This window comes from Hypanus sabinus, unplaced genomic scaffold (genome assembly GCF_030144855.1).
Source record: "Hypanus sabinus isolate sHypSab1 unplaced genomic scaffold, sHypSab1.hap1 scaffold_279, whole genome shotgun sequence".
NCBI classification, from domain to species: domain Eukaryota; kingdom Metazoa; phylum Chordata; class Chondrichthyes; order Myliobatiformes; family Dasyatidae; genus Hypanus; species Hypanus sabinus.
Genome location: NW_026780928.1, coordinates 530261 through 554300, shown reverse-complemented (window position 1 = coordinate 554300; position 24040 = coordinate 530261). Strand labels below are relative to the sequence as shown.

The window sequence follows — 24040 nt, the reverse complement described above, 5'->3', positions numbered from 1 at the left end:
CATTTTTGAAAAAAAATTATTGGGTCTTCTCCTTCGGTACCTTCTTTAAGTCCAACAATTTTAATATTGTTGCGTCTACTAAAATTTTCAAGCTTATCAATTTTTCCCACGAGTTGTTTTCTTTCTGATGTCCAGGCATCATTATCATCTTCCATCTTCTTCATTCTTCCATCTATTTCTTCCATTTTGACGTCCAAATCTGTAATTTTCTTTTCCATTTTTTCCTGTTTCTTTGTCATTTTATCAAACATAGCCTCCATATTTGTTATTGTTTTCTTTAATTACTTTTTGGTTACTTTTAATTACTTTTAATGCATTTAATTTATGCATTATTTGCCTCAAAATCTTTTTTGTATTTTCAGAGGAACTTTCATCTTCTTCTTCTTCTTCTCCATCTTCGTCTGATTTTTCCAGAGAGTCCGCCTCTCTCTCAGACTCGATTCACTGTCGGTTTCAGTCGTTGCTGGATTTTGTAGTTCTGGTTGCTCTCTTTTGCGCATGCTCGTTCCTTTACGCTTGCGCAGTTCTCGTTGATCTTTTCCTTTAGAAATGGCCGATGCTGCCGCAGTCTCCTTTTCTGTTTCACCGGTGGTGTGTTGTACCCGAGTCCGAGTCCCGAGTCAGTAGAAGTAGGCCTTGATTCTGTTCCAACTTGAGCGGTCTTCGCGGTAGCAGTTTTCTTCGCCCTCTGTTTATGAGGCATAGCTTAAAACAATCCAAAGTAATTTATAAGTAACCTTAAAAAAGTATTAATTAACTTTTCTTCACTTAAACATTAATTTATTAACTTTTTTACGGGAGGACTGGGTTCCAGCGTCCCGATCCTATGTCATCACGTGACGTCCCCCCCCCCCCCTTCCCGGTCTTCATTTCTGATCCAGTCCTTGGAACAAGCATGCTCTGGAATTCAGGAACAAGGAACAGTGATTCTCCCTCTGCCCGTCTGGGAGTCGGTCATTGAATCGTTAACCCCTCCACACCGTCCCATCACACACTCCCGGGGCCAGACACAGAGTGAATCTTCCTCCACACTGTCCCATCACACACTACCGGTGTCAGACACAAAGTGAATTTCCCTCCACACCGTCCCATCACACACTCCCGGGGTCAGACACAGAGTGAATCTCCCTCCACACCGTCCCATCACACACTCCAGGGGTCAGACACGGAGTGAATTTCGCTCCACACCGTCCCATCACAAACTCCCGGGGTCAGACGCTGAGTGAATCTCCCTCCACCCCGTTCCATCACACACTCTCGTTGTCAGTCACGGAATAAATCTCCCTCCACACCGTCCCATCACACACTACCGGTTTCAGACACAAAGTGAATTTCCCGCCACGCCGTCCCATCACAAACTCCCGGGGTCAGACACAGACTGAATCTCCCTCCACACCGTCCCATCGCACACTCCCGGTGTGAGACACAGATTGAATCTCCCTCCACACCGTCCCATCACACAATCCCGAGGTCAGACACAGCGTGAATCTCGATCCATACCATCCCATCACACAGTCCCGGGGCCAGACACAGAGTAAATCTCCCTCCACACCGTCCTATCACAGTCTCCCGGGGTCAGACACAGAGTGAATTTCCCTCCACACCATCCCAGCACACAATCCCGGGGTCAGACACAGAGTGAATCTCCCTCCACACCGTCCCATCACACAATCCCGGTGTCAGACACAGAGTGAATCTCTCTCCACACCTTCCCATCACACACTCCCGGGGTCAGACACAGAGTGAATCTCCCTCCACCCCGTCCCATCACACACTCCCGGGGTCAGACACAGAGTGAATCTCCCTCCACCCCGTCCAATCACACACTCCCGGGGTCAGACACAGAGTGAATCTCCCTCCACCCCGTCCCATCACACACTCCCGGGGTCAGACACAGAGTGAATCTCCCTCCACCCCGTCCCATCACACACTCCCGGGGTCAGACACAGAGTGAATCTCCCTCCACCCCGTCCCATCACACACTCCCGGGGTCAGACACAGAGTGAATCTCCCTCCACCCCGTCCCATCACACACTCCCGGGGTCAGACACAGAGTGAATCTCCCTCCACCCCGTCCCATCACACACTCCCGGGGTCAGACACAGAGTGAATCTCCCTCCACCCCGTCCCATCACACACTCCCGGGGTCAGACACAGAGTGAATCTCCCTCTTCCCCGTCCCATCACACACTCCCGGGGTCAGACACAGAGTGAATCTCCCTCCACACCGTCCCATCACACACTCCCGGGATCAGACACAGAGGGAATCTCCCTCCGAACCACCATGAGAGGCCTTGTTGAAAGCTTTTCAAATTCGACTAATACAATATCCAACCCGGGCTTCATCAATCAACCATTTTTCATAAACAATGTGATCAGGTTTGTAAACTTTAATCTCACCCACACAAAGCCATTTTGCAAACCTCAAAAAAATATGCCTTTACCGATGTGAGTTGAGTCTATGAGTAAGAATTAATGTAAAGACTGATGCACGAGTCAACCATTTACCGGACGTACAAAAAAGCTGGATGAGCTCAGCAGGGCCGGCAGCATCAGTTGAAAAAAGCAGTCAATGTTTCTGGTCGAGAACCTTCGTCAGGTCTAAAGAAGCAGGGGGCAGGGGCCCTATGAAGAAGATGGCGGAAAACCAATCAGAGGAAAGTTCAAGTGGTGGGGAGGGGAAGCAGGGAGGGGTTAGGCAGGAGAGGAGAGGAAGTTATCTAAGGGAAAAGCACAATGGGTTGTTGACCCCACCAGACCACCACACCAGCCTCCGGAACCAGCATATTATCCTACGCAACTTCCGCCACCTTCAACAGGACCCCACCACTAAGGACATCGTTCCCTCTCTACCCCTCTCTGCTTTTCGCAGGGATCGTTCGCACGCATCTATCCGAACTTCTCTTAAATATTGAAATCAAACTTGCATGCAACACTCATTCTGGCAGCTCGTTCCAACACTCTCACAACCGTCTGAGTGAAGAATTTTCCTTTCCTGTTCTCCTTAAACTTTCACCCATCATCCTTAACTCATGCGCTCTGGTTGTAGTACCTCCCAACCCCCATGGAAAAAGCCGACTTGCATTCACCCAATCACTGGGACTTCACCTCTGCAGGGGTGATCGATACCAAAGGGATAGTTTGCATCTTCACTAGAAAGGGGTGGTGGTCAGTATCCTGAGGTTCTGCGCTGTTTTTTCACCACACTTTTTCTGACAAACGATCATCACAATTGGCAAACAAGAGGAAATCTACAGCTGCTGGAACTTCGAGCAACAAACTCAAAATGCTGGAGGAGCTTCGCAGGTCAGGCAGCATCTTTGAAAAAAAAAGTACTTCTTCTGTTAATGCTGTCTGGCCTGCTGAGTTCTTCAAGCAATTTGTGTGTGTAGACCATCGTACGTTATAGTCTGTAACTTCCTTTTGGAATTGAAGACAATTCGATGTGGCTGAACCGAGGCGAGATAGCCGATCCTTTGCTGAGAGCAAGGAAGACACAAGCTTCGATCGGTGTCAGCACCGTGCGAAAGCCAGTTGCAGGTGCTGAGGTTTGGGCAAGATTGAGTCTGTGTTTTACTTTAGTAGCAATGTTAGATCTGTGAAGGGAGCACTGGTCTGAACTGCCCAGAGAAATTACTCTTGCCAATGGAACTGTTTTGAACGCTGACATTAAATTTCTTATAATGGACTGCACGAATCCTAATCTCTGAAACAACTTCACGAGAATGAGTGTGAAGTCCGTTATTGCATCTACGGGGTAATGGGATCAGATTTAGCTAACTGTACGGACAATAGCTATGTCACCAGTAATATCACAACTTCTGCTGATGGCAGTTACAGATTCGGCTGGCAGGCTGAACAAACGCTGTCAAGGGGTTATTACAATTCGGCATATGTAGTACCAAATAGATACCATCTGCCAGCGTTGAAGGATGAAGGAGACTGAGCAACGTTACTGGATTGCAGTGTTCCTGTTCTGGGACCGTGGATAGACATGAAAAGCCAGAGAAAGCAGCACCTCCTAGTGGCCCCATATTTTAATTCCGCGTCCCATTCCCATTCTGATATGTCTATCCACGACTCCTCTACTGGCACGATGAAGCCACACTCAGGTTAGAGGAACAACACCGCATATTCCGTCTGGGTAGCCTCCAACCTGATGGAATGAACATAGATTTTTTCAAACCCGTTAATAAACTTCCTCCCTTTCTTAGCCCATCCCTGATCGATTTATTCCCCACCCTCCCTTTTTACGGAGACACTAATCTTACCTCCACTAATGCCCACCTTTAAGTACTCACCCTGGCATTTTAAAGCTGCACCTTGTCATATTTGATACTTGCACCCTGGGTAAGTGATTCTGCTTGTCTACGCCTCTCTTAGTTTTATAAAGTTCTACCATTTCACCTGTCAGCCTCCTTCACTTCGTGGAAAACAGTCCAAGTCAGTATGATCTTTCCTTGTAACTGAATCCCGCGGTCCATGTAACATTCCTGTGAATCATTTTTGCATCGTTTCAGCTGAACCACATCCTTCCTCTCGTGGTGACCAGAACTGCACAGGGTACTCCTGGTGTGGTTTCATTATTGATTTGTACAACTGTAATATGATATCCCAGCTCCTCTCAAAGCCTTTTGCCGATGAAGGCAAGCATGACGTGCACCTTCTTCACAACCTTGTCTACCTGTGTTGGCACCTTCATGAAATTATGTACCTGTACCCCAAATCTTTCTTTTCGTCAACAATCCTCAGGAACCTATTATTCTCTGTCTGTGTCATAACCTGCTTCAACTTTGCAAAATCCATCATTGTGCATTTGTCTGACACTGTAACAAAACCTCTCTATTTCTCTACAGCAATAAATATCAATGAACCATTCACCTCTGAACCTTGGTCATATATGATTTTATGAACCACTCACTACACCCATCTCTACTTCGTTGTGCAGGAGAACACATTGACGCCTCTCTATTTCTCTCATTGACAATTTATCTCTACATAAATAATTGTCTGACTTTTGTTTCCTCCTGCTTCTCTGCATGCCATCACACTTTACCACATTAAGCTTCATTTACCAAGTATTCTTCTCACCAGCTTCCCCATGTCTTGTTGGAGAGACCAGATGTTCAAACACAACACGTCCCCTCATCACGTTCCCCATCATTGACACCGTGGATTCCGCACATTCTGCCCTTTCATCGGGTCATTAATATCAATAAGTCATTGATGATCCCTGGAAAACTCCACCAATTATATCCTCCTTACACGTTATTCTGTCTCAGTATGATAACCTGACTTCAATCAATATTAACACACTTCCTTCCCAGCACAGAGCTCTTGTCTTGTGCACTTGCCTTACATGTGGTAAATGCCCCTGAAAGTACAAAGACACACTTCTCCAACTTCCCCTATAAAGTCTCAAAACTCTGGTATCACACAAAATGCTGGTGGAACGCAACAGGCGAGGCAGCATCTATAGGGAGAAGGGCTGTCGAAGTTTCGGGCCGAGACCCTTCGTCAGGACTAACTGAACGGAAAGATAGTAAGAGATTTGAAAGTGGGGGGGAATTCAAAATGTCAGGAGAAGACCGGAGGGGGGTGGGGTGAAGCTGAGAGCCAGAGAGGTGATTGGTAAAAGGGTTACAGAGCTCGAGAAGGGAAAGGATCATGGGACGGGATGCCGAGTGAGAAGGAAAAGGGGAGGGGAGCACCAGAGGGAGATGGAGAACAGGCAGAGTGATGCGCAGAGAGAGAAAGAAAAAATAAAGGGAGAAAGGGGAAAAAAACTAAATATGTCAGGGATGGGGTAAGAAGGTGCATTAACGGAAGTTAGAGAAGTCAATGTTCATGCCATCAGGTTGGAGGCTAACCAGCTGGTATATAAGGTGTTATTCCTCCAACCTGAGTGTGGGGTGAAGGGTCTCGGCCCGAAACGTCGACAGTGCTTCTCCTAATAGATGCTGCCTGGCCTGCTGTGTTCCACCAGCATTTTCTGTGTGTTGTTTTAATATTCAGTAACCCAGGTTACAGGGTCCAAGACCAGGTTCCAGATGGACAGGGTGGTGAAGAGGGGTTTGGAACACTGTCCTTCAGTCAGGGCACCGAATATAGAAGCTGGGAAGAAATGGTGCAGATGCACACCACGTTGGTTTCGCCGCATTTTGCAAATAGTGTTTAGTTCAGGTCGCCCTGCTGTATGACAGACACCAATCAGCTGGAAAGAGTGCAGAGGAGATTTACTGGGATGTGACTGGATCTCAAAGGACTGAATTGTGAAAGGTGTTTTGGACAATTTTCCCTGGAATGTCAGAGAATGAGTGCTGGTATTGCAGAGGTGTATTGCAGTGTGGGTCGAATAAAACAGTCTTTCTGCCAGTGTTGGGGAATCAGGAACCGGAAGGCATTGGTGTAAGAGGAGATCTAATAGGAACCTGAAGGGCAACATTTCCAAGCACAGGCTGGACAGCAAATGGAATGAGCTACTGGGGGAGTGGTTGAATGAGGTACATCGAAGCAGTACTCGGACAGGCTAATGGGAAGGAAAGGTTTTGAAGGATATGGGTCAGAAGGTGGGAAATGGGACAAGGACGGAGGATAACATTGTTCATAATATCGTTGTGAGGCGGTTACAGACCAGAAGCTCAGATGGGAATTTTGGTCAGTGTGGACCATTTGAGCTGAAGACTTGTTTCTGTGCTGTGTGAATCTGACTTTAAACCCTCTTGGTTTAGTTCAATGACATTAAACTTTTCTAAATGACTTGTCATTTCTTCACAGATTATAGACTCCAGTACAGTTACCTACTTTGTTTTCCTTTCTCTTCCACCCTTCAGCAATGGTTTTCAGCTCCACTGGGACCTTTCTGTAACAGTGATTTTTGACAGATTCCAATGTCTCTACTTTCTCTCCAGCCTTCCTGTGAAACCGTCTGGTGCAGGTCGTTGGGAACTGGATATTTTTGCTTTTAGTCCCATTAGTTTATCACCCCTGATGGTGATTGCTACACATTATGGCACAGCATTGAAATGTCACCGTTAGATATCTGTAGGATGTTTGCTGTGTCCCCACTGAAAACACTAATGGAAATTATTGAGTTAACTAATCTGTTTTTCCTTGATATTTTTATCTTTTGTCGCATCATGAGTTACTGGAAAAATCCCGACTGTTTTGTCCACCCTGTCGTTGCCTCTTTGTTTGTTCTCTGAGTTAATATTTACCTTGAACTCTTATAACCACAGACTGTTGTTTGCTCCCTGTGATTCTTCTGTCTGATCGGGATAAATGTCGGCTCTAACGAACCTTCTCCTTAAACATCTGCCACTGCTCATATTCAGGATCCTTCACCGCAAGAACTCTCTGTAATACCACCTCTTTACACAGATTACAACTGAAATGGCATGTTCCTGGGTAAATAAACTACTGTATGAAACTGTCTCTGACCATTCCACAAATTCCTCTTCCACTGAACCAGTCTGATTATTTTAATCAATAAACAAACAGAAGCAAACACACAGAGAATGTTGGAGGAACTCAGCAACCAGTCGACAGCTCGGGCTGGGAACCTTCATTCTGATTAAAGAGAAAGAGACAAAAGCCAGAATTAGGTGATGGGGGAGGAGTAGAAGGACAAGTGAGTGCGGGAGGGGTCTGGTTTCTGGAGGAACGATTATGTGAAGAGCTGAGTGACAGGCAGAAAAGGCAAAGAGATGAAGAGAAAGGAATCTAACAGGAGAGACGCAGGACCACGGGATTACACAAAAGAGATGGAGAGCCAGACAGAATTGATGAGGAGGTCATGGCGGTGCGTGAGGGGAAGTGAAGGAGTAAATAGCCACCAGAATGGGGCGGGGGGATCCGAAGGAACGTTGAGGTGGAGTGGGCGGAAGAAGCACAGGATATTCATTTCTTGAATTTGAAGAAATCAATGTTCATGCCGTCGAGATTGGAGGCTACACAATCGGAATATGAGTCGTTGCTCATTCAACCTATAGTCAGACATGCTGTTGATGGCCCTCCGCTGGTCAGGTTCGACCATGGATATTGTACCTTCGCGGATGAAAGTCAATATGCAAGTCAGGGTAGTACGATACATAAAGCAAGCTGTTGCCCATGCAGGGGTGAATGCTCTCCATGCAGCTGATGATTCCAGACCAATGGTCAAGACCGATGCAGTCAGGCACCAGAGGTGTCTCAGAATTAGCGGTGTGCATCGAAGTAGGGATGACCGTCTCTAATGACATTTGAAATATTTCTGTCACAGCCCAAGCTGTATCTACACTAACTTCCCTCAAGGTCCTAGGGGAAATCCTGTCAGGACCCGAAGGCTTTTGCCATTTTATATTCGTTAAAAGCGCCAGTACTTCCTCTTTTTTAGTCATCATAGTTTCCACAACTACTATACTTGTTTCCCTTATCTTACACGATACAATATCCTTCTCCTTATTGAATTCCGAAGAAAATAAATTGTTCAAAATCGACCCCATCTCTTTTGGCTCCACATATAGCTGTCCATTCTGATTCTCTAAGGGACCAATTTTCTCCCTTACTATCCTTTTGCTATTGATATAACTGTAGAAACCTTTAGGATTTATTTTCACCATACTTGCCAAAGCAACCTCGTATCTTCTTTTAGCATTTCTATTTTCGTCCTTAAGATTTATTTATATTCTTTATATTCCTCAAACACGTCATTTACACCATGCTGCCTATATTTATTATAGACCATTCTCTTTTTCAAAATAATCTTCCAATGTCCCTTGAAAACCATGGCTCTCTCAAACATCTCACACTCTCTCATACCCGGACTCCAGCACCATCAATACTGGTTCCAAAGACCATGGAATGGCCCCGCCGTCGATCTCGGCTGCCACAGCAACCCAGGGCATATTCAAAATCCGGACTCCAGCATCATCAATGCCAGTTCCAACGACCATGGACACCTTCAACGCAATTGCGCAGACCCCAACTGCGACTCCAGCCTTGAACACCAGGCTGGGTCTTCACGTGCAGCGGTTGTGACTCCTGTCTGACCTTCCCCAAGCACCACTCTGCAATCTCCTCTCCCTCAATCCAATCGTCAGCTCCTGGCTCCACCTTCCTCTCACCCTAATCCTCCCCTCTCCACCGACTTCACCAGCCTCTCCCCGTGATCCCATCTCTCACCCGTGCCGGGTATTTACCATCCCCTCCGACATTCAACTCTCCGAGGCAGAGTGCTCTGTCCTCAGTAAAGACCTCATCTTTGTGCTCCTTCGCCCACACCTCAGCGCGTTCGACGTACGCCATGATGCTGAACTTTTCTTCCGCCGGCTCCGTCTACGAGCCTAATTCTTCGGCAAGGACTCCCACCCCCACCCATGACCCGTCTTCAACCAAACTCCTCTTCATGGACACCCCGCTCTGGTCTTCTGCCTGCTCTGGATCTCTTTATTGCTAGCTGCCGACGGAACATCAACCATCTGGACTTCACCGCACCTTGTTCCACTTCCAACCTCACTTCTTCCGAACGCTCTGCTCTCCACTCCCTCCGCACCAACCCCAAACTCAGTATCAAACCCGCTGATAAGGGGGCGCTGTTGTGGCCTAGTGTACTGACCTCTACATGGCCGAGGCACAGCGACAACTCACTGATACCTCCTCTTACTTACACCTCGATCATGACCCTACTAAGGAGCACCAGGCCACTGTCTCCCACACCATCACCAACCTTGTCAGCTCAGGGGAGCTCCCATCCCCTGCCACCAATCTCATAGTTCCCACACCCCGTACTTCCCGTCTCAGCCTCCTGCACAAGATCCACAAACCTGCCTGTCCAGGTAGACCTATTGTCTCAGCTTGCTTCTGCCCGACCGGACTCATTTCTGTGTATCCTGACACTGTTTTACCAACCTTGTTCAATCCCTTCCCACCTATGTTCGTGACACTTCTCATGTTCTGAATTTTTTCAGTGATTTTTAGTTCTATTGCCCCCCACTGCATTATTTTCGCCATAGACGTGCAGTCCCTATATACCTCCATCCCCCACCAAGAAGGTCTTAAAGCTCTCCAATTATTTTTGGATTCCAGACCAAACCAATTCCCGTCTCTCACCACTCACCTCCGTCTAGAGGAATTCGTTCTCACTCTCAATAATTTGTCCTTTGGCTCCTCCCACTTCCTCCATACCAAAGGTGCAGGCAGGGGCACCCGCATGGGTCCCATCTACGTCAGCCTTTCTGTTGGCTTTGTGGAGCAGTCCATGTTCCAAGCCTATACGAGTATCTGCCCCCCTCTTTTCCTTCGCTACATCGACGACTGCATTGGTGCTGCTTTCTGCACGCATGCTGAACACGTTGATTTCATTAACTTTCCCTCCAACTTCCATCCTGTTCTCAAATTTACCTGGTCCATTTCCGACACCTCCCTCCCCTTTCTTGATCTTCCTGTCTCCATCTCTGGAGACGGCTTATCTACACATATCTTCTATAAGCCGACTGAATCTCACAGCTACCTGGACTATTTATATTCCCACTATGTCTCTTGCAAAAATGTCATCCCCTCTTCGCAATTCCTGCGTCTCCGCCGCATCTGCTCTTGGGATGAGGCTTTTCATTCCAGGACGAAGGAGATGTCTTCCTTTTTCTATATACCGTCTGGGCAGCATCCAACTTGATGGCATGAACATTGACTTCTCTAACTTTCGTTAATGCCCCTCGCCTTCTTACCCTAGCCCTGATTTAGTTATTTCCCCCCCCCCCCCCCGCCACTTTCTGTTCTCTCTCTGTCCATCATGCTGCCTGTTCTCCATCTCACTCTGGTGTTCCTCTCCACCTTTCTTTCTCCCTAGGCCTCCCGTCCCATGTTCCTTTTCCTTCTCCAGCCCTGTATCCCTTTTGCCAATCAACTCTCTAGCTTTTTGCTTCAACCCACGCGCTCAGGTCTTTTCTTATATTTTTGCATTTCCCCCTCCACCTCCTATTTTCAAATCTCTATCTTTTCTTTCAGTTAGTCCTGACGAATGGTCTCGGCCCGAAACATCGACAATACTTCTTTCTATACATGCTGCCTGGCCTGCTGCGTTCCACCTTCATCTTGTGTGTGTTTCTCGAATTAGCAGCATCTGCAGATTTCCTTGTGTTTACATTGATTTCTTACAATTTTAAAAGTAAGGTTGCTATTAATTGATACCAAATTATTCAAAGGAAAATGTTCATTCTTATGAAAATTTATTTTATGTCCTGAAAACTGGCAAAAACAGGAGAATGAAGGAAATACGAAAGATAATGAGGTCTTAACATTAAAAATATAAAGCAAAAGGTCATCGGCATAATGCAAAAGTTCTAAAGAAAGGGCATATTTGACACAGCTTTGTGGACCAAGGAGCCTGTATTGTGCTGTTGCAATTCTATGTTCTGTATGTTCCTATTCTACTTGTTTCCTCAACACTACATGCCCTTCCACGAATCTTTCTAACATCTGAAACTTGGCAACACAACCATCTATTCTATCATATAAGTCATTATATACAGCAAAAAAAAAGAAGTGATCCCAACACCGACCACTGTGGAACACCACTGGCCACTGGCAGGTAACCGGAAAAGGAGCATTTTATTCCCAATTGCTGCCTCTTACCAATCAGCCAATGACCTAACAATGTTAATAACATTCTAGTAATATCGTGGGCTCTTACTTTGGTAATCAGCCATCTGTGTGGTAACTTGTCAAAGGCCTTCCTAACGTCCAGATAAACAAAATCCGCTGCATCCCATTTATCTATCCTACTTGTATTCTCCTCAAAGAATTCCAACAGGAAGACGTGAATTATTCAACGAGTAAATAAATAGACTCCCAGAGATAGTGCTTAGCCGATGACGAATTATTTTGACACAACTAAAGCATCCATTTATCACTGACTGAAGAGTCGTGGAAGTTTGAAGATTGTCACCATCCAGACTTTAGGTGATCCTAACCCTCTGTGCAATTCCCAATCTACAATACAAGGTCAGCAATATTCATTTGTTACTGAAAGCTTGGAGCCATAAAAATGTTATAAAATAAACATTTAACATTGAATCGGATAGAAAACCTGATTCATAAAGGTTTGGATACAGGAGGAAGTGGTTCATGATGAATGTTAAATTGTGCCAATGCTTAAAATAAGGGATAGCAAAAAATAAAGGCCTGAAAGAGGACCACAAGCTTTAGGTTTGGAGGCCATTGTGCCTCAATAACCCCGAGTTCTATGTTGTCTGGAGACAGGGGCTTCCGCTTTGGCTCTCGGCAGTATCAGCTGTACCAAATAGGTCAATAAGTAGAGGCCAGGCTAAGAGAGGTCCACGGGTCTGGGCGTTCAGCCAAGGAATAACAACTCTGACTGGTAAGACCAAACTGCTCCAGAAACAGCAATGAAGAATTATTCTAGATCTGAGTGTAAGACTTCTCCTCAGTCTCCACGTGGGATGTGTACTGGACTGCACTGAAACCCAAGAGGAAGCTACTGACATGGTGAAGAAAGCCCTGACCACGGCCAGAGAAGGAAGACATTTATTTCTGCCCTAATTGTCAGTAGTGTAATTGGCAGAAAATATAAATAAAATAGTTGCACTTGGACTTTTAGCATTTTTCATTCTCAAATTATAACAGCTCAGAAGTGGTAGTCGGATGCAGCAAATTGAAGTACTTTATTACACAGAAGGAAACAACTCCAATGTCATGATGAACATCCTCTTATCATTAGTCGTGTGCTCTGAATCATTCACCAGGAAATGCTGATGGATATTTGCCATACACACACATACTCATTGCAGAAATCAAAATCATATTTCTGGAGGTGTATTTCCTTAGCATCAGCTTGGCTTACAATTGAGACTGGATACAATTGGAAAGGAAGCTGAAATGTTTTCTCTGGAACACCAGAGACTGAGGCGGGATCAGATAAAAGCTTATAAGATTAAAAGAGGCACAGATAGATTAGACAGGGAGTATCTGTTTCCCGTGGTTGAAATGTCAAATACCAAAGGGCAGGCATCTAGAGTGAGAAGGCATGGGTTCAAGGGGCACATGAGAGGTAGGCTTTTGACTCAGAGAGTTGTGGATGACTGGAATGCATTGTTCTTACGAGCTCTTAACAGATCTTTACTTACCAAACGGTTGCATGCTGTGTTCTGGACAGCTATGTGGGAATATGCATCTCAGACTTTCGCACATATTTTCCTGTGAATTGACAAGAAACAAAGAACAGTGAATTCAGCTTGCAGCTCCGTTATCTCAGACTATTGACTTTGTTGCCCATGGAAGAATTCCACAGCATGCTTTCTGGAGTGCTGTTGCACTGAAAAGGGTTCAGGTATGAGGACAGGTGACAGAAAATAGTTGAGAGAATAACACACGCCAATCCTCATGGAGGGATCAGAAATTAAATGAGGGAGGTAAGTTCCTGGGTGTGAAAATATCCGAGGACCTAACCTGGACCCAACATATTTATGCTGTTGTAAAGAAGGTATTTCGGCGGCTATATTTCAATAGAAATTTGAGTAGATTTTGAATGTCACCAAAAACGCTATACTTTCTTGGAAGCTTGACAAAATTTGACATGTTAGCTGAAACATTTACAAATTTCCACAGTTGTATGTTAGAGAGTATATTGACTGGTTTTCTCGTGGCCTGATATGGAAGCATCAATGCCATTGTACGGAAAAGCCTGTCAGTAGTAGTAAATATGGCCCAGTCCGTCATTGGTAAACCAAACCCACTAATCCCTCCTACCTACACCATGTCCAAATCCCTCCATCTTCCTGCATCAGATCACCTCTCAGTCTCTGGAGTTGCAGTGAAAACAACTATTTTATTACCCCTCTTGTGATAGTACACACCCTTTAACTGAGGCAGCATCCTGGTAAACATACTCTGCACCCTCTACAGAGCCTCCACATCCTTCCAAGTGTGGGGCCACCAGAACTTTATGCAGTGATCCTGACGTGTCCCAACGAGAGTTTTACCAAGTTGGAACATGAATTTTGAACTCAGTACCTCGACAAGTAAATGAAAGCATTCTGTAAGCTTCTCTGAAGCAACATATCAACCTGTGTAGCTGCATTCAACTAGCAATGAATGGGGATGCCATGATCTCTGCTCAGCAACACTCTAAAAGAACTTGTCCATAACAGAGTTCTGTCTCTTTGCATTTGCCCTGCAGAGTTGCAGTTCCTCACATTTCTCTGGGTCAAATTCCATCTGCCATTTCTCAGCCTATATCTGCAACTGATCTATATTTTGTTGTATTTATTGCCACTCCCTTGTACTATCCACAGCTCCGTCAATCCTGGTATCATCTGCTAATTTACTAACGAATCCATCTACATCTTCATCCAGGACATCTAGAGACATTACAAGCAGCAGAGGGCCCATAATAGATCGCTGTGAAACTCCACTAATCGAAGACCTCCAGCTCCAATGTTTTCCTTCAACCACTCCTCCTGTCTCTTATGCGAAAGCCAGTACTGACTCCAAACAGCCAATTCCCTGCCAACCACATGCATCTGAATTTTCCGGATTACCATCCAAAAAGACTTTGCCCAGCGCCTGAGTAAAATCAATGTAGATACATGCACTGCCTACCCTTATCAAGCTCTATGTAAATAGCTTCTATTTGGATAAACAAGTTTGCCAAGAATAATCAATTGAAGGTGACCATGAACAAACAGGTCCTGACTCAGTGTCGTCAGTTGGGGGTCGTATGTCCTCACTGTCCCTGGGATCAAATCCACATATTTAGACATCAAAGTTAACACTATTGCTGCCAGAAGAAGTGAGAAACAAGATACACTTAAACATCATCCATAACATTTCCAATCTGTTGAACCCATTTCCCTGCAATTTAGTGAAAGACTGTCTATAGCCGTAGTTATGTGACTTGTCAGGACCTCAGTCCGATCATGATTCAGCTGTACCCTGTCCAATCAAATCATCTCCATTCCTCCCCAAAAGTGGGACCAAAGTATCATGAATATCAACAATCTTCCTCCAGTCTTTGAGGCACACTTTTAACTCCCTAATCTAATTGATCCTGTAACAAGCGCACGCACTTTACATAACAATGCAGAGTATATTAACCTTTTGATTCTGATTCCTATATTTATTTCTCAGCTGCTTAGCAGTCACTTTTCAGTGGTTATCCTATTTGCTGGACTCACCTGGACCAGGACCACTGATCATTTTTTTTCGCCCACCCCCAATTCCTCCGCAGTTCAGATGTGATGCCCCAAATCTATTATTTACTTATTTATTGAGATGCAAGATGGAACAAGGACTTCCATCCCCTCAAGCTGCGCCACCTAGTAAACCAAGGTACAAGCTGTGTAATCACAGGACAATTTGTAATGATCAATTCCCAAGCCTATCGGTCTTTGAACCGTGAAAAGAAACTCGATCAGTCGGGAATATCCCAAGCTTTCCACTCAGTGGATGTAAAGAGACTCGAGCATGATGGGACTGGAATTGTTCTCCAAACTCCGGAACGTCCCAGTCTTTAAGAAATGTGAAAGGCAGAAGATAGCAAACAAGGGGCCAGATAATCAGACTTTAGTGGTAGGGACGATGTTGGAGTTGATTGTAAAGGATGTGGTTTAGGGATTCTGGGAGGCACGAATAGCTTGTCGGAGGCATGGTTTCCTTGAGAAAACCTTGCCTGACTAATCTGTTGGAATTCTTTGAAGAAAGAAAAAAATAAGATAGACAAATATGTTGATGTTGTGTCGATGTAGATACGTTGATGTTGTGGACATAGATTTTCAGAAGGCTTTTCACAAGCTGCCACACATAAGGCTGTTTAATAAACTATAAACCCATGGTATTATTGAAAAGATACCCGCACGGATTCAAGAAGTGCTGCTTAGCAGGAGGAAAAGAGCGGGGAGAATGGGATCCTTTTCTGATTCATTACCCTGACTATTGGTGTTCCTCATGGCTTTGTGTTGTGACCAATTTTTTTTTATTATATGAGAATGATTTGAATGATGGGATTGATGGACCTGATGGAATTGATGGCCTTGTTGCAAAGTTTGCAGACGATACAAAGATAAGTGAATCGGCAGGTAGATTTGAAAGAATAGGGAAGATACAGAAGAATTCGACACATTAAGGGAATGGTCAAATAAGTGGCAGATGAATCCAATGTTGAGAGGTTTATGGTTGTAAACTTTGTTAGAAGAAATAAAAGTTTTACTGCTTTCTAAATGGAAATAAATCATAAAAATCTGAAGTGCAAAAGCATTTGGGATTCCTGTGCAGCATTTGAAAACTTAATTTGTTGGTTGATTCTGTGGTCAGGAAGGTAAATGCCGTGTAAAATTTTATTTCAAGAGAATCAGAATATAAAACCGAGGATTGAATGTCTTGTAATATGAAGAGCATTTAGAACATAGAACATGGAAAACTTCCTGCACAATGCAGGTCCTTTGGCCCACAATGGTTTACCGAACATTTTTTTGAATTTCGAATTTACCCCGGATTACACATAGCCCTCTATTTTTTTCTAAACTCCATGTTCCATCCCAGGAGTCTCTTCAAATACCCTATTGTATCCTCCTGCACCATTCCACCATCTCATCACTCACCGCTTAAAATACTTACCCCTGACATCTCCTCTGTATCTACTTCCAAACACCTTCAAAATGTGCCCTCACACATTAGCCTTTTCAGCCCTGGGATAAGACCTCTGACTATCTGCACAAACAATGCCCCTGATCATCTTATACACCTCTATTATGTCAACACTCATCCTTCGTTGCTCTGAGAAGAAAAGGACAAGATCATTCAATCTATTCTCAATGGGCATGCTCCTCACTACCGGGACCATCCTCGTAAATCTCCTCTGCACCCTCTCTGTAGTCTCCACATTCTTCCTTTTGTACAGCGACCAGAACTGGACACAGTATTCCAAGTGGGGTCTGACAGGGGTACTATATAGCTGCAATATTAACCTCTCGGCTCTTGATCTCAATCCCACAGTTGGTGAAGGCCAATGCACCGTATGTCTCATCAACTACAGTCAACCTGAACAGCAGCTTTGAGTGTCTTATGGACTTGGACCCCAAGATCCCTCTGTTCCTCCACACTGCCAAGAATTTTACTATTAATACTATATTCTGACATCATAATTCACCTACCAAAATGAACCACCTCACATTATCTTTGTTGAACTCCATCTGCCAACTCTCAGCCCAGTTTTGCACCATATCAATGTTCTGCTGTGAAATCTGACAGCTTTCCACACTATCCACAACACCCCCAACCTCTGTGACATCAGCAAATTTACTAAATCCTCTTCCACTTCCTCATGTAGACCATTTATAAAAATCAGAATGAGAAAGGCGTCCAGAACAGGTCCCTGAGGCACACCACTGGTCGCCGACCTCTATGCAGAATATGACCCGTTTAAAATCACACTTTTCCATCTGTGGGCAAGCTAGTTCTGGATGCTCAAAGCAATTTCCCTTGGATCCCATGCCTGCTTAGTTTCTCCATAAGCTTTCCATGGGATATCATATGAATTGCATTACTAAAGTCCATATACACTACGTTTTCCGCTCTACCTTCATCAATATATTTAGTTACATCCTCAAAAAATTCAATCAGACTCGTAAGGCACAACCTTCTTTGACAAAGCCATGCTTTTAATTTATAATCATATTATACCTCTCCATATGTTTATAAATTCGACCTCATGGGATCTCTCCACCAAAGTACTAACCATCAACTGAAGTAAGACTCACTGGTCTTCAATTTCCCGGGCTAACTCTGCTTCCTTTGTTGAATAATGGAACAAGATCTGCAACACTCCAATCCTCCGGAACTACTTCTGTCCCCATTCATGAAGCAAATATCATTGCCATGGGCTCCACCCCTCGCCTTCCACAGTCGCCTGTGTTCCATTCACACGTATCCCCCGGCACTCTTTATTGGTCCTATTCTCTCACGTCTTATCCCCTTGCTATACCTGTCATTGTATAATGCCTTGGGGTTTTCCTTTATCCTGCTCATCTATCCTTCACCTGGCCGCTTCTGGCCTCAATCTTCCAGATCTCAATCATTATCTAGTCTTTCGCACCTTTCATGAGCTTTTGCTCTCCTCTTGATTAGATTTACAACAGCATTTGTACCGCATGGTTCCTGTCCCGTACCATCCTCTCCCTGTCTCATTAGAACACATCTCTTCAGGAATCCACCCAAACATCCACTGAACATTTCCCACATTTCTGCCATACATTTCCTGATAACATCTGCTCCCAATTCAAGCTTCCACGTTCCTACCGGATAGCATGATATTTCCCCCTACTCATATTAAACGTTTTCCTAACTTATCTGTTCCTATCCCTCTCCAATGTTATGGTAAAGGAGATAGAATTGTGATTTCTATCTCCAAAATGCTCTACCACTGAGAGACCTGACACCTGACTAGGTTCATTTCCCAATACTCGATCAAGTACAGCCTCTCCTCATGTAGGCTTATCATCATATTTTGGCAAGAAACTTTTCTGAACACTGGGATCCTCCTGTCTGCCTCGTCTGAACACTGGGATCCTCCTGTCTCCCACGAACTCTGGGATCCTCCTGTATCCCACGAACTCTGGGATACTCCTGTCTCCCACGAACTCTGGGATCCTCCTGTCTCCCACAAACTCGGGGATCCTCTTTTCTCCCACGAATACTGGGATCCTCCTGTCTCCCACGAACTCTGGGATCCTCCTGTCTCCTCCGAACTCGGGGATCCTCCTGTCTCCTCAGAACACGGGGATCCTCCTGTCTCCCTCGAACTCGGGGATCCTCCTGTCTCCCACGATCTCTGGGATCCTCCTGTCTCCCACGGACTCTGGGATCCACCTGTCTCCCACGTCTGAACACTGGGATCCTCCTATCTCCCACGAACTCTGGGATCCTCCTGTATCCCACGAACTCTGGGATACTCCTGTCTCCCACGAACTCTGGGATCCTCCTGTCTCCCACAAACTCGGGGATCCTCCTGTCTCCCACGAACTCTGTCTGAACACTGGGATACTCCTGTCTGCGTCATCTGAACACTGGGATCCTCCTGTCTCCCGCAAACTCTGGGATCCTCCTGTCTCCCACAAACTCTGGGATCCTCCTGTCTCCCACGAACTCTGGGATCCTCCTGTCTCCCACGAACTCTTGGATCCTCCTGTCTCCCACGAACTCTGGATCCTCTTGTCTCCCACGAACTCTGGGATCCTCCTGTCTCCCTCGAACTCGGGGATCCTCCTGTCTCCCACGAACTCTGGGATCCTCCTGTCTCCCACGAACTCTGGGGTCCTCCAGTCTCCCACGAACTCTGGGGTCCTCCTGTCTCCCACAAACTCTGGGATCCTCCTGTCTCCCACGAACTCTGGGATCCTCCTGTCTCCCAAGTCTGAACACTGGGATACTCCTGTCTGCCATGTCTGAACACTGGGATCCTCCTGTCTGCCTCGTCTGAACACTGGGATCCTCCTGTCTGCGTCATCTGAACACTGGGATCCTCCTGTCTCCCACGAACTCTGGGATCCTCCTGTCTCCCACGAACTCTGGGATCCTCCTGTCCCCCACGATCTCTGGGATCCTCCTGTCTCCCACAAACTCTGGGATCCTCCTGTCTCACACGAACTCTGGGATCCCCCTGTCTCCCACGAACTCTGGGATCCTCCTCTCTGCCACGTCTGAACACTGGGATCCTCCTGTCTGCCTCGTCTGAACACTGGGATCCTCCTGTCTGCCTCGTCTGAACACTGGGATCCTCCTGTCTGCCTCGTCGGAACACTGGGTTCCTTCTGTCTGGCCTGAACTCTGGGATCCTCCTGTCTCCCACGAACTCTGGGATCCTCCTGTCTCCCAAGAACTCTGGGATCCTCCTGGCTCCCACGAACTCTGGGATCCTCCGGTCTCCCACGAACTCTGGGATCCTCCTATCTCCCACGAACTCTGGGATCCTCCTGACTCCCACGAACTCTGGGATCCTCCTGTCTCCCACGAACTCTGGGATCCTCCTGTCTCCCACGAACTCGGGGATCCTCCTGTCTCCCACGAACTCTGGGATCCTCCTGTCTCCTCCGAACTCGGGGATCCTCCTGTCTCCCTCGAACTCGGGGATCCTCCTGTCTCCCACGATCTCTGGGATACTCCTGTCTCCCACGAACACTGGGATCCTCCTGTCTCCCACGTCTGAACACTGGGATCCTCCTGTCTGCCTCGTCTGTACTCTGGGATCCTCCTGTCACCCACGTCTGAACACTGGGATCCTCCTGTCTCCCACGAACTCTGGGATCCTCCTGTATCCCACGAACTCTGGGATACTCCTGTCTCCCACGAACTCTGGGATCCTCCTGTCTCACACAAACTCGGGGATCCTCCTGTCTCCCACAAACTCTGGGATCCTCCTGTCTCCCACGAACTCTGTCTGAACACTGGGATCCTCCTGTCTCCCACGAACTCTGGGATCCTCCTGTCTCCCACGAACTCTGTCTGAACACTGGGATCCTCCTGTCTCACACCAACTCTGGGATCCTCCTGTCTCCCACTAACTCTGTCTGAACACTGGGATCCTCCAGTCTCCCACGAACACTGGGATCCTCCTGTCTCCCACGAACTCTGTCTGAACACTGGGATCCTCCTGTCTCCCACGAACTCTGGGATCCTCCTGTCTCCCACGATATCTGGGATCCTCCTGTCTCCCACAAACTCTGGGATCCTCCTGTCTCCCTCGAACTCGGGGATCCTCCTGTCTCCCACGAACTCTGGGATCCTCCAGTCTCCCACGAACTCTGGGGTCCTCCAGTCTCCCACGAACTCTGGGGTCCTCCTGTCTCCCACGAACTCTGGGATCCTCCTGTCTCCCACGAACTCTGGGATCCTCCTGTCTCCCAAGTCTGAACACTGGGATACTCCTGTCTGCCATGTCTGAACACTGGGATCCTCCTGTCTGCCTCGTCTGAACACTGGGATCCTGCTGTCTGCGTCATCTGAACACTGGGATCCTCCTGTCTCCCACGAACTCTGGGATCCTCCTATCTCCCACGAACTCTGGGATCCTCCTGTCTCCCACGAACTCTGGGATCCTCCTGTCTCCCACGAACTCTGGGATCCTCCTGTCCCCCACGATCTCTGGGATCCTCCTGTCTCCCACAAACTCTGGGATCCTCCTGTCTCCCACAAACTCTGGGATCCTCCTGTCTCCCACAAACTCTGGGATCCTCCTGTCTCCCACGAACTCTGGGATCCCCCTGTCTCCCACGAACTCTGGGATCCTCCTGTCTGCCACGTCTGAACACTGGGATCCTCCTGTCTGCCTCGTCTGAACACTGGGATCCTCCTGTCTGCCTCGTCTGAACACTGGGATCCTCCTGTCTGCCTCGTCTGAACACTGGGATCCTCCTGTCTCCCACGAACTCTGGGATCCCCCTGTCTCCCACGAACTCTGGGATCCTCCTGTCTGCCACGTCTGAACACTGGGTTCCTCCTGTCTGGCCTGAACTCTGGGATCCTCCTGTCTCCCACGAACTCTGGGATCCTCCTGTCTCCCAAGAACTCTGGAATCCTCCTGGCTCCCACGAACTCTGAGATCCTCCGGTCTCCCACGAACTCTGGGATCCTCCTATCTCCCACGAACTCTGGGATCCTCCTGACTCCCACGAACTCTGGGATCCTCCTGTCTCCCACGAACTCTGGGATCATCCTGTCTCCCACGAACTCGGAGATCCTCCTGTCTCCCACGAACTCGGGGATCCTCCTGTCTCCCACGAACTCTGGGATCCCCCTGTCTCCCACGAACTCTGGGATCCCCCTGTCTCCCACGAACTCTGGGATCCCCCTGTCTCCCACGAACTCTGGGATCCCCCTGTCTCCCACGAACTCTGGGATCCTCCTGTCTCCCACGAACTCTGGGATCCTCCTGTCTCCCACGGACTCTGGGATCCTCCTGTCTCCCACCTCTGAACACTGGGATCCTCCTGTCTCCAACGTCTGAACTCTGGGATCCTCCTGTCTCCCACGTCTGAACACCGGGATCCTCCTGTCTGCCTCGTCTGAACACTGGGATCCTCCTGTCTGCCTCCTCTGAACACTGGGATCCTCCTGTCTGCCTCGTCTGTACTCTGAGATCCTCCTGTCTCCCACGAACTCTGGTATCCTCCTGTCTCCCACGAACTCTGGGATCCTCCTGTCTCCCACGAACTCTGGGATCCTCCTGTCTCCCATGAACTCGGATATCCTCCTGTCTCCAACGAACTCTAGGATCCTCCGGTCTCCCACGAATTCTGGGATCCTCCTGTCACCCACGTCTGAAATCTGGGATCCACCTGCCTGCCACGTCTGAACACTGAGATCCTCCTGTCTCCCACGTCTGAACGCTGGGATCCTCCTGTCTCCCACGTCTGAACACTGGGATACTCCGGTCTCCCACGTCTGAACACTAGGATCCTCCTGTCTACCTCGTCTGAACACTGGGATCCTCCTGTCTGCCTCGTCTGAACACTGGGATCCTACTGACTGCCTCGTCTGAACACTGGGAACCTCCTGTCTCCCACGTCTGAACTCTGGGATCCTCCTGTCTGCCACGTCTGAACACTGGGATCCTCCTGTCTGCCTCGTCTGAACTCTGGGATCCTCCTGTCTCCCAATTCCGAACTCTGGGATCCTCCTGTCTGCCTCGTCTGAACACTGGGACCCTCCTGTCTGCCTCGTCTGAACACTGGGATCCTCCTGTCTGCCTCGTCTGAACACTGGGATCCTACTGTCTCCCATGTCTGAACACTGGGATCCTCCTGTCTGCCTCGTCTGAACACTGGAACGTCCTGTCTAGCCTGAACTCTGGGATCCTCCTGTCTAGCCTGAACTCTTTGATGCTCCTGTCTAGCCTGAACTCTTTGATCCTCCTGTCTAGCCTGAACTCTGGGATCCTCCTGTCTCCCACGAATTCTGCAATACTCCTGTCTTGCACGAACTCGGGGATCCCCCTGACTCCCACGAACTCGGGGATCCTCCTGACTCCCACGAACTCGGGGATCCTCCTGTCCCCCACGAACTCGGGGATCCTCCTGTCTCCCACGAACTCTGGGATCCTCCTGTCTCCCACGAACTCTGGGATCCTCCTGTCTCCCACGAAGTCTGGGATCCTCCTGACTCCCACGAACTCGGGGATCCTCCTGACTCACACGAACTCGGGGATCCTCCTGTCCCCCACGAACTCGGGGATCCTCCGGTCTCCCACGAACTCTGGGATCCTCCTGTCTCCCACGAACTCTGGGATCCTCCTGTCTACCACGAACTCTGGGATCCCCCTGTCTCCCACGAACTCTGGTATCCTCCTGTCTGCCACATCTGAACACTGGGATCCTCCTGTCTGCCTCGTCTGTACTCTGGGATCCTCCTGTCACCCACGTCTGAACACTGGGATCCTCCTGTCTCCCACGAACTCTGGGATCCTCCTGTATCCCACGAACTCTGGGATACTCCTGTCTCCCACGAACTCTGGGATCCTCCTGTCTCCCACAAACTCGGGGATCCTCCTGTCTCCCACAAACTCTGGGATCCTCCTGTCGCCCACGAACTCTGTCTGAACACTGGGATCCTCCTGTCTCCCATGAACTCTTGGATCCTTCTGTCTCCCACGAACTCTGTCTGAACACTGGGATCCTCCTGTCTCACACGAACTCTGGGATCCTCCTGTCTCCCACGAACTCTGTCTGAACACTGGGATCCTCCAGTCTCCCACGAACACTGGGATCCTCCTGTCTCCCACGAACTCTGTCTGAACACTGGGATCCTCCTGTCTCCCACGAACTCTGGGATCCTCCTGTCTCCCACGATCTCTGTGATCCTCCTGTCTCCCACAAACTCTGGGATCCTCCTGTCTCCCTCGAACTCGGGGATCCTCCTGTCTCCCACGAACTCTGGGATCCTCCAGTCTCCCACGAACTCTGGGGTCCTCCAGTCTCCCACGAACTCTGGGGTCCTCCTGTCTCCCACGAACTCTGGGATCCTCCTGTCTCCCACGAACTCTGGGATCCTCCTGTCT

The 24040-nt window shown here is 47.8% G+C and overlaps 1 long non-coding RNA gene across 1 annotated transcript in view; it reads right to left on the bottom strand.

Moving 5' to 3' along the window:
• Positions 1-24040, bottom strand: part of LOC132388221 (uncharacterized) — a 270004-nt gene that overhangs the window by 5709 nt on the left and 240255 nt on the right. The window contains exon 4 of the long non-coding RNA XR_009510184.1: positions 13122-13191. This is a non-coding gene — a long non-coding RNA (uncharacterized LOC132388221). The remainder of the gene's footprint in view (positions 1-13121; positions 13192-24040) is intronic.